The sequence below is a fragment of the Gossypium arboreum genome, chromosome 10, assembly GCF_025698485.1.
Source record: "Gossypium arboreum isolate Shixiya-1 chromosome 10, ASM2569848v2, whole genome shotgun sequence".
Taxonomy (NCBI): domain Eukaryota; kingdom Viridiplantae; phylum Streptophyta; class Magnoliopsida; order Malvales; family Malvaceae; genus Gossypium; species Gossypium arboreum.
In genome coordinates this window covers 112,898,331-112,909,566 of record NC_069079.1, presented here as the reverse complement: position 1 = coordinate 112,909,566, position 11,236 = coordinate 112,898,331, and the positions used below count along the sequence as shown (strand labels likewise).

The 11,236-nt window shown below is 39.3% G+C and overlaps 1 pseudogene; it reads right to left on the bottom strand.

Annotated features, from left to right (window-relative positions):
* Window positions 1–693: 693 nt before the first annotated feature.
* Window positions 694–1,551, bottom strand: LOC128282127 (protein argonaute 4-like; annotated as a pseudogene).
* Window positions 1,552–11,236: the final 9,685 nt, after the last annotated feature.

The window sequence follows — 11,236 nt, the reverse complement described above, 5'->3', positions numbered from 1 at the left end:
ATTCGTTGATGCCTCAATATGTAACATACTTCACTTCTCGTCAAATCTGGTATAGCAAGGTCACTGGATGACTTTCCAAATTTGAGCTGCCCTTTCGGGTTTTCAACTCAAAACCCCTTTGGTCTCAAGGCGCCCTGTGCGGGTTTTCACCTTGGCCTCTCCATTTTTTCTTTTTTTTCTTTTTATTTTTTTTCTCTTTTTCTTTTATTTTTTTTCCTTTTTTTTATTTTTTGAAATAAAAGTCCCAAAGTGCCCTTTGCGGGTTTTCACCTTGGCTTCCTTTCTCCTTCATACAAAGTACCCCTTGACCGAGTCCGAATTCACTGGATTAGATAAATTCTTCCTATCCATTTCTTTTCAAAATCAATGCACCTCTAGAGAAAGCCCTCTTCGCAACATATGACCATTCCCAATTCGACATCCTTTTGCATGGGAAGGATCTCTTTCAGCACAAGGTTTCCTTTATGAAATTCTTTTGGACGAACCTTCTTTGTCATAACTCTGTGTCATCCATTCTTGGTACATTTGCTTAGGATGAATACTTTCAAGTTAATTTTACTAGAGGTATTCAATTCTTCACTCCATCAAAGCTTGGAGGAAAAATCTTGATTCATAAACCCATGAAAGGGATTGCTCCAGCAGCAGTCCTGGCTGTTGTTTGTTAAACCCTACAAAAAGATGGTTCAATGATTCTCAGTAGACAAGAATAAAGTTGCTGACTTTGTCCTTCAACCTGGAAAGTTGAGGTACAGAGATTACTCCCGAATCATACATCCCACCATGACTCAATGATGTTTCTGAAGCATCCTAATCTTTAAAAATTGCCCCCAACTGTGAAGCTGCCAAATGAGCTAGCAAATAGGAGCCACAACAAATATGGCTGTGGTGCTCCTTTGATACATATAGGATATAGAATGAATAAACTCTTGCAGATCATTAGCTGAAAACCCAGCCTAGTCTAAGAGAACATGATAGTAGGTCTGCCTCGTGATTCCAATCATTCCAGCATGGGTACCAAGGTAAAAATCATTGTTCTTTGGATGGCATACTTTGTTGTCAATGATAGTACCATGTAGCACATTGTCAGGAGATCCCTGCTGAAAAAAACTTGGTATGATGGTTTTTCGTACAACAATAACCACAATCTTTAGGGTTCCACTTCTCGTCAAGGAACTTGGAAGCCTCAATAACTTGATCAAAACTTGATTGAATTGAGATTCACTAACCCTATCCCTGAAAATAATGATTTGATCAGGTTTCCTCTTCCCTGAACTTGTATAGAAGTCTAAGAGAGCTTCCTTCATGATACCGTTATCCACCTTGTCAGAAACTGGTTTTGAAGAAAGAATCTATCATTTTAAGCTTTAGAGACTGTGTACGGTCTGATGCTCCATAGCTGGAAATCAATGGCCAACACCTGGAGCTAACCATCGCAGCTATTTACGGCATATCAGACTGCTCAAGAAAGCCAAACAATGCACCCATTCCAAGGATGATGGTTGGAACCTTTGAAACAACTGGAATTGAAGGTGTTTGCCCCAACGTAAGCATAGAGAGTAGGCGGTAGTTTCTTATGCCAATTTTTACCAGTCTCGGTCATCTTCTGTAATTTTTTTCCTTTTTCTTTTCTTTTGGCAACCTTTGTTGTACTGTGGTATGGCGCATTATCTTTGAAAAGACTGTAAACTATTGGCATTGTGCAGTTATATATAATCTTTTTTCTTTTTTTTTCTTTCTTTTTTTTGAAATGGATGACTTTTGACTTTGTAATATTGGCATATGAAGCTATCTCCCCTCTTAATGGAGCAGTTGACGTCCACAAAGATGAGTCATTGTCAGCTTGAAAATTTTGACGAGCTCGGGCCCATAAGACTTGACTCCCTTAAACTTGGCATTCATTGTACCATTGATGCGATCCCTTTTCATGGTGGACCAACAGTGCCCTAAAACCTCATGTTTATCCTAGCAATTACAAATCATCCTGCATACGTCTTTGGACCATATTTTTGAATTCCCATAATAGTCTTAACAAAGTCTTGTTTTGTCTCATCAGCTAATTCCAATTTCGTAATCTTTCCTTCCTCTAAGGCTATATTTCCTACCACCACTTCATGGGGTAAAAACCATTTTCAACAAATTCAGAAGCAAGTCACAATTTCTGTCCCCTTTAAAGTACTGAGATTCCTCTAAACACATATCGCACTCAAAAGGAACTCTGAATCTGTAGTATCATTGCTCGTGTCATTGATATCTAGGGATCTATGATAGGTACACAAAAGAATATACAATGAATAAATGAATTCAAAAATGACTATTTACATGAAATGAAAATTTATAAAGAATGTCAAAGGTCAAAAGAATCAGAATGAAAGAATATTTACTCGGATGAATAAAACTATGTTTTATTAAAAATAAAAATGTCTGAACATGAGCCCACTTTTCAAAAGAAATCTCATTACTCTTAGGCTTTAGAGCAACAAGAGTGTTCTGAATATTACTCCGTAAAATTCCTAAAGATTACAGGAAGTTCTTCTGTGGTCCAATTGTTTAAAGAAATTCCCGGTTCATAAGGGCGAATGCCCTCAAGGTTTCTTTGTTCAGTCCCTTCCTCATTTATGACATTGATGGGATGATTTTCATTTCCAAACACCCCCTACTCCGAGTAAGCTATCCCTCCTAACACAAAAGTCGAGGATATGTAAGGGAACGTCATTAATTCCCATTCAACTTCTTTTTCACTCAGCCGTGACCCTCTTCTCTCTCTCTCTCTTTCTTTCTCTTTTTAATAACTTTAACTAATTAGGGTCTTTTTATGGATTTAAATGCATTTGATGTGATGCAATGCAAATGCATGAATGCAAAAGAAAAGGAGATGTTGATCTTGAATTCAATTTCATTAGAATAACTTTTCTAGAAAACAGATTTCTTTACATGAAAATAGATTACATATGCGATCTTGCCCTTCATAGTCCAAGTAAACGCTGATCTTTTCTTCATGGTCAAATTTTGTAAATTCTCCAAAAGATGCCTTTGCTAGCTCCTTGCTGCTTAATCTGAGCCTCGATCTCTTGCTCGCTTATCTTCATGATACTCATCAAAAAGTGCTGGCTCTTGGATAATCTTCGTTGGCAATTAAATCAAGTCACGTATTCCTTCATGGACTTCTGGCTTTCTCTTGTCATGCTCTTGGATAACCTTTGTTGGCTTGAATCTCTGGCAATTACATCATGTATTCCTCCATGGACTACCAGCTTTCTCTCGTCGTGTTTACTTGGACTATATTCAGACGACCGCACTATAATCTACTTTATCAAGAAATTTGTTTCCTTATGACAAACTATTCTATTTAGGAATCGAATTTCGAATCAACACCTTCTTTTCTTTGATGTAATGTAATGTAATGCAAATGCATGAATGCAAAAAGGTATCGATCTCGATTCAGTTTCATTTTAGAAAACGTTATTTAAGGAACAAAAATCTTTTCATAAAACGGATTACAAATACGCTTTCGCTCGTAGGCCCAGAGTATTAACCCTATCTAATAACAAAGCTAACTCTCGACCTCTATCTGAACTGTAGCTCATATTGGTGCTCAACGTGCTTTCCCTTTCCACCAGTATCTGTAAATGATCGGCTATCTCTTGAATTTGAATTACGGATTCACCTATGAAATAAGCTCAACAGCCAAAGACACCTTCTCCAATATCTGTGAAGTTGCTATGATTACCTTGAAAGAAAGATTAGCGAACAAGTAGCCATTCCAGCTTCGCAGCATACTGCCTTAAAATGATATCAAACATCCTCAGTGCTTCTTGAGAGTCTTTAAATTTCTGCCTCCACAAAACATTTCGAATTGCTTGCATAGGTATCTTCACAGCATAGCTAATCTCCACTTTAAAGGTCTTTAAACGATACGATCTTCTTTAATCTCTTTCTTTCATGCTCATTTGGGTTGTCCCGGGTCATCAGGGCTTGCATTTCCATTATTTCTGATAAGTACAACATCCTAAAGTACCACAGTAAATCCCAGCTTGTTGTTTGGTAGCGATCCTATAGTAAGTGAGCCTTTCTACCATCATAAGCAAAATTCTTTCCATCCAATTCAATTTTTTAGGTCTTAAACCCTTACCATCCACGAGGTGACTATCGTCATCTGTAATGGTAGAAGTGTCCATCAGTACTCCCCACGCTCACCTTGAATTATTCATCTATCTTCATGTCAAGCAAATACTGCAATTCCCCATAACTGTTGTAGAACAACTGCTTGGCTTCGTTACTCCATTAATCCCATATTTCCTTTAACTCTTGGAGGTTATTTTGCATCACACTAATGAGAGTGTAATCCCATAATTCTGATGTGTATCCTTCGGTGACACAATTTCCTTTTTCTATCGGGGTTTTCTCTGACCAAGCATAAATGAAAGAGTTGTCCTCCACTTTATTAAGATATTCGTTCCCCATTACAAAACTTTCTAACTCAGAAATCGAACCTTGAATTGACACCTTTTAATGATAAATGACATGCAATGATAGCAAAATAAGAAAAACAAGTCGTGTCACATTTATAAAAAAATATAATTAATAAGAACTTATAAAGGTAGGTACTGAAGGTCATCATCATACTACCTAGGGCAAGCACTTAAAGTTCACTATATGTAGTTCAGTTCTAAAGCAAGGGTACCTGAACCAGCAGATTCCTCGATCCTCACCAATTATAGGCTCATATGGACCAAGTTCGGTTCAGGGGGACACATTTCCCTATGGCCATGCGGAGATGAAAATCTCACGAAGACATAGGTACGGATGTATCCCGGAAGCAATCCACTAGCCCATGCGGAGGTGAAAACCTCACGAAAGCATAGCTTCTCACTCCCACTTAAGAGTGTGACCACAACGGTCATGCAAATGCAATGTGTGCGTAAACAATAACAAACATATGCAACAAACATATGTAAAAAAAATGACGTATTTTAAAAATTTTCCAAATTTCTGACATTAAGGCAGAAAATAATCAATTTTTGGCTTGACTCTTTTATATTCCTCAGTGGAGTCGCCAAGCTGTCGAAACCATTTTTTAAAGGGATGTTTGAAAAATGGGGATCAACTTTTTAAAAAATGAAAATGGGAGTCGCCACCAACCTTTTTAGGTGTGATTGGATCACCTTTATAAAACATTTTGGTCTACGAAATTCAAGAAAATAGCTTCGGGAGTCGGTTATGCACAAGGAAGGATTAGCACCCTCGTAACGCCCAAAATTGGTACCGAATTGATTATTTATTGTCCTAATGTCAAAAATTTGAAAAGATTTTAAGACTGGAACAATTTAAAGTTGAAACTTGAGATTCCTTTGTTCCGAAAGTTAAGACACGATGTTTTAAATCCTCGTAACTAAAATTATCTCATGATTTTGAAAATTTATTAAAAAGGATATTTGGTTATTTAGTCAAACGAAAAAATCGCAACCCAGCATGTTAGGGTACTTTTTTTCGAATTTCTAAACACCAAACATTACCTTATTTAAGAAAAAAAACTTTTTCAATTAAATGAAATATATTTTTTAAAAAAATGAATAATATAGAATTTAATAAAAAAATAATTTGATATAATACTAAAATTGTAACATCCTGATTTTTGGGGTTTTTCACGATTCTCGATATTTTGGTAAAGTGTTTAAAATTTGGTATTTGGTTGTGGAATTCATAATTTCAGTAGGTAAATGGGCTTATGGAAGGCCTATGTGCTGGCCAAAACCCGGTGGAATTTTTGAATTTTGGACTTAAGAAGTTAGGGGCCTTGGATAGGTGGTCTTATTAAAATTTGTAGGTAAAATGTAACACAAATGAGCCTTTGGTAAAGTAGCTAAGTGACGCCACTAGGGAGCTATAAAGGTGGCGTGTAAGTGTTGGGGGAAGACCTGGGATCGATTCCCTGTGATGGCAAAGGTAATGTTATTTTTATGCTTGTGCATGCTTGAGTTTAAAGTTGGATGGAACTCTGTGGGAGAGAGTTTGAAACAGTCAGATGCATGGATTAAGGAGGGATAAGGGGAGAGATTTTAGAGATTTGAGAGAAGGATAGAGCTTAGCCAAATTGGGGGGATTAGAGAGGGGATTTCGGCAGAGGGGTTTTAGTTATGGATTTTCGGTATTAGGGTCTAGGGTGTGCCGTTTTCTTCTTTTGGTGTAGTCTTTTTCTCTCTTTTCTTTTCCAGTCGAATCTACCTTCTTACCTTTCATCTTTTCTTTTGTTTTTATTTTCCAAAACCAGCCCACTACTCCCCTTCATTCACCTATTATTTTTCTTACCACTACTACTGCCGAAATATCGCAAAAGCCGAAATCTGTGAAGCTAGGCGGTGCTGATTTCTTGTTGACCAGCAAACCTCTTTTTCTTTTCACTTTTTGGTGGCCAATCTCTTTATCTTTTAAGCATAAGCGAATTCAAGAAGAGAGACTATGGTAAGTGTTCGAACTCTAAACGATTCCTATAGTAACTGTTGACAAAAGCCGAAACCCCTATAGTTTAGGAGATGGTCGAATATGGGTATAGGCTCTATTGGGTTTTTCTTTTAATCTTTTTATAGTTTGTTTAGTGGAGGAGTAGCAAGGCGTAGGGTCGACTTGGATTAGTTTGGATCATCGGAGTGGCTAGAGCTAGTCATCAATTTCGGCAAAGGTAAGGTTCTCAAGGCCATTATGGAGGGTGGCCGAATGTGTAAGTGTTGATATTAGATGGTTCTCGATTTGGTTCAATTATTGTGAGCTGATCTATTAACGGTTGATTATAGGAGAAATCGTGTAGGAGATCTCGTCGAGGAATATCGCAAAACAGGTGTGTAACGAACCCTTTTTCATAGCTTAAAACGATAAATGTCGAAAAGCTGAAATACCGAAATTCTGGCATTTCGAGGACTTGTGAGCAAGCGAACGCTCATTGGTTAGTTAGATTCGCTAAGTTGATGATCGGGATCGTTGGAACAGGTAAGAGCACAATTTTTGGCAGTACGGTAAGTTGGGCCTCGAGGGGCTGAAATTGGGCCCAATGGGCTTTCGGGCCCATTTGGGTAAAATTTGGTAGAAAATGAAAACCTGTTAAATTGCGCATTAAGACGGGTAACAACATTATGGAATTTAGGCTAAATGGTCCTAGATGACAAAATCGGCTATGTAGGGCCCATTAGGGGTTTTTGGCCCAATAACTCGATATCACGAAAAATGGGCCAGAATCGCTGTTTAAAACATATGAATGGTTAGTAACTAATAATGAACATGGAAAACCCTCACATTTGGTAAAATTATGAAACTACCTTTATAATATGAAAATGATTGTTTTGCCCCTAGGTAAAAATGACCATTATACCCCTAGGGTTTAATTATAAATTTGATACGTGGGATATGATATACATGATTGATATGATATGCACATGATATGATTGAAATGCAAATGATGAATTCATAAATGCATTGGGTTGGGTTTTTATATGGATGGAGGAAGTGCAGAAGGGCTTATACCTCAGTTTACCGAAAAGGGCTTATGCCCCAGTTTATTGAAAAGGGCTTTGCCCCAGCCATCAAAAGGGCTTATGTCCCGCTTATTAAAAAGGGCTTTGCCCGGCTTACGAAAAGGGCTTTGCCCTGATTATTAAAGAGGCTAGGCCTCGGATATATGATAAAGCACTATGCTACCAAGTGGTGTGTTGGTTGGATGGGTTGAGTTATTCCCCACATGGTGTGTTGGTTGGTACGGGTGGAGAGTAGCGGATGGTGGGTTGAGTAGTCTCCCTAAATGGGCTTGCATACATTCATTGATATTACATGTGATATTGAAATGGGCCTATGGGCCATACCGTTTACAGTAAAGGCTTTGGCCCACTATATATTGGGAATGGTTTTGGGCTTAGGCCCAGTAAGCTGATATTGTTTTAGGCTCTGAAAAGGGCTTGTTGCACACTGAGTTGCCAAACTCACCCCCTTTCTTTAACCTTGCAGGTGAGCCTTGATTTGGGGACTTGGAGCCGGAGGGAATTCAGAGTGACCACGGTGATCGCCTTTGGGCTTTTGAATAAGTGTTTGGTTTTCATAAAGGTTGCTTTATTTATTATTTATTTTTGGGTTGTAATAAGGCCATTTTGACTTGATTTTCTTTCTTTTCTGGGATTATTTTATTTTTAATAACTTTAATCTGTTTGTTAATAAATGGGCTAGACTTAGGACGTGTTTTCAAAATGATAATTGTTTTCAAAATAACACCATGCCACGATTATCCTATTTATCAAAGATTTCAACTTAAATAAATTACAACTCGATTTAACCAAGTGTGGCAATGGTTGTGGGCATGTCTAGGATTGGATCCATTTGAAGAGCTTGGTACTTAAGCAGCCTTCATGGCTCACCTCCTCTGTTACGGATTCCTACCTGGTGCCCAGCTTCCATTCACTTTGTTAGCTTAACAAAAGTCGGTTTTTAAAGCACTAAAATAAAACATGGATTTTTAACTTCAATGTGGCATGTCAGATTCGGCCATAAGTCTGGGCCGAGTTTGGGGTGTTACATTTAGTGGTATCAGAGCCCGGTTGCAACAATTCGTTGTGGATCGGGTCCGAAAAAAACTTTTCGAAAAAAAAATTTACCAAGAAGGGTATTTTTTGGAAATAGTTTTGAAAAGATCTTCTCAAAAATGTTTTATAAAGGTATACATGATGGTTTAAGTTTTTTTTGGTTTTTAAAAAAAACGGGTCTAAAATCGAGATTTTCAAAACAAAGATATTTTTGCAAATTTTAAGAAAATCTATTTTCTGTGATTAAATACATGGTTTGTGGTTTTTGGTTTGGAGAAGGAAGTGGCGCACTGAATCCCCGGCACCAAGTCTGTAAGTATATTTACGATATGTGATAATGATTTGATGCTATAAATAGAACTGAGACCCTACTATGATACTTTAGATAAGGGTAGAACTGTAAAATAGTAGGAATGAAAACTGTAGCTAGGCTACGACGATGCGAAAACAATCCTTGAACTGTTATATTTCCATAAGACATCTCGTAATAAACAATTGAACATTATACTAATATCATAAAATTCGTAATCAGATAAGTCGATATGAGTACAAGAGGAACTCGTAGACGTGGCCGCGGATGTGGTCGTGGAAGGGTGCAAGCTGAATCTTCATTCTTAGGGCATAGGCTAGCTGAGGAGGCATCTGTGCCACAGGCAATAGAGGCTGGGTCTTATGATCGGGCTACGGGGGACGATGCTTTGTCCCAAGCCATGTTAAGGGTTTTAGAAAGAGTTGCTGGAGCTAGCACTGGGACAGTGAATAGGGGATCCATATTGGAGTGACTCCGGGCCAACGGAGTAGAAGTTTTTAGGGGCGTATCAGGAGTAGCCCCAAATGTAGCTGAATATTGGCTAGAGGCAACAAAGCGAATCATGGACGATCTAGATTACTCTGTGGAGCAAAAGCTGAAGGGGGCTGTGTCGCTGCTACGTGACGAGGCATACCGATGGTGGATCACCTTAAGGGAGAGTACCCCAATTAAGCGAGTAACTTGGGAATTGTTCAAAATTGCTTTTAAGGGGAGGTATGTTGGAGCTAGTTATGTGGATGCTCGTCGGAAGGAATTTTTGAATCTGACTCAGGGTAATTAGACTATCGCGGAGTATGAGGCAGAGTTTTTGAGGCTGAGTCGATATGCCAGTGGGATAGTTGCAACTGAGTATGAGCGCAGTGTTCGGTTTGAGGATGGCCTTCGCGATGAGCTTAGGATACTAATAACTCTACAGAGGGAGCGTGATTCTGCTGCATTGGTAAAGAAGACTAAGATAGCCAAGGAGGTAAACGGACTGAGCGGCAGAACTGTGAGAAGGATCGACCCAAATTTAAGAGGGATTTTAGACCCTCGAGTGCTACGAATCAGAACGTTAAAAGAGCAAGGATGGAGGAACCGGTTCGAGCAGTTCCAGTAAATACTTTTAGACCGCAGGCTTGCAGGGAATGTGGTAAGGTGCATATGGGGGAGTGCTGGAAATGAACTGGAGCATGTTTTTGATGTAGGTCGAAGAAGCATAAGTTCAGAGAATATCCTTGGAGAAAATCTCAGGAACTAGCTGCGGAGCAAAGGGATGTCCAACCACAGCGAGGAGGACCACCACCACAGAGAGGTCGTGGGCAAGGTAGAGGTGGCAATGGTAATGGACGAGGACATGGGACACCTGGCAGGGGTGCTGGACATGCTGAAGCTCGACAGCCGGTATTGGTTTATGCTACACGACGTCGTGAAGAGGGTGACGCTCCTGATGTTATAACCGGTACGTTCTTCATTCATAGTACGCCTTGCACTACTTTGATTAATGTGGGTTCCACTCACTCGTATGTTGCTTGTGATGTATCTGGGGAATTGGGTATGCTTCTTGAAGAGACTGTGAGTGGGGTATCGGTGATAAGCCCTTTAGGACACTCGGTTAAAGTAGATAAACTCTTTAGGGCGGTGCCTTTAGAGACACAAGGTAAGATTTTTGAAGGAGATTTGATGGAGCTGCCATTTGGGGATTTTGATCTTATCTTGGGAATAGACTGGCTAACTAAGCATAAGGCGACGTTGGATTGTGCTGCAAAGAGAATGATACTAATAACTGCCAAAGATGAGGAGATGACGGTCATAAGGGAACGAAGGAATTATTTGCCCAATGTTGTTTCGGCTTTAAGGGCCGAGAAGTTGATGCGGAAAGGTTGTGAGGCGTACTTGGCTTTTGTAAGTCAAACTGACCTGAAGGAGATAACGGTAGAGTCGGTTAGGACCATTAAGGAATTTCAAGATGTATTCCCAGAAAAACTTCCTAGATTACCCCCGAGCAGAGAAGTCGAGTTCGAAATCGACTTGTTACCTGGAACAGCTCCTGTGTCCATTGCGCCTTATAGGATGGCACCTAAGGAGTTGGTAGAATTGAAAGCTCAGATTCAGGAACTATTGGATAGAGGGTTTATAAGACCAAGTGTATCCCGTGGGCACTCAAAGTTGTTCAGTAAGAAGAAAGATGGGACTATGCGAATGTGTATTGACTATCGGCAGCTGAATAAACTGACCATCAAGAACAAGTATACGTTACCAAGAATCGACGATGTAACACTCCAAACCCGGCCCAGACGTTATGGCTGAATCTGTTGTGCCACATTGAAGTTAAAAACCCATGTTTCGTTTTAGTGCTTTCAAAACCAGCTTTTGTTAAGCTAACAAA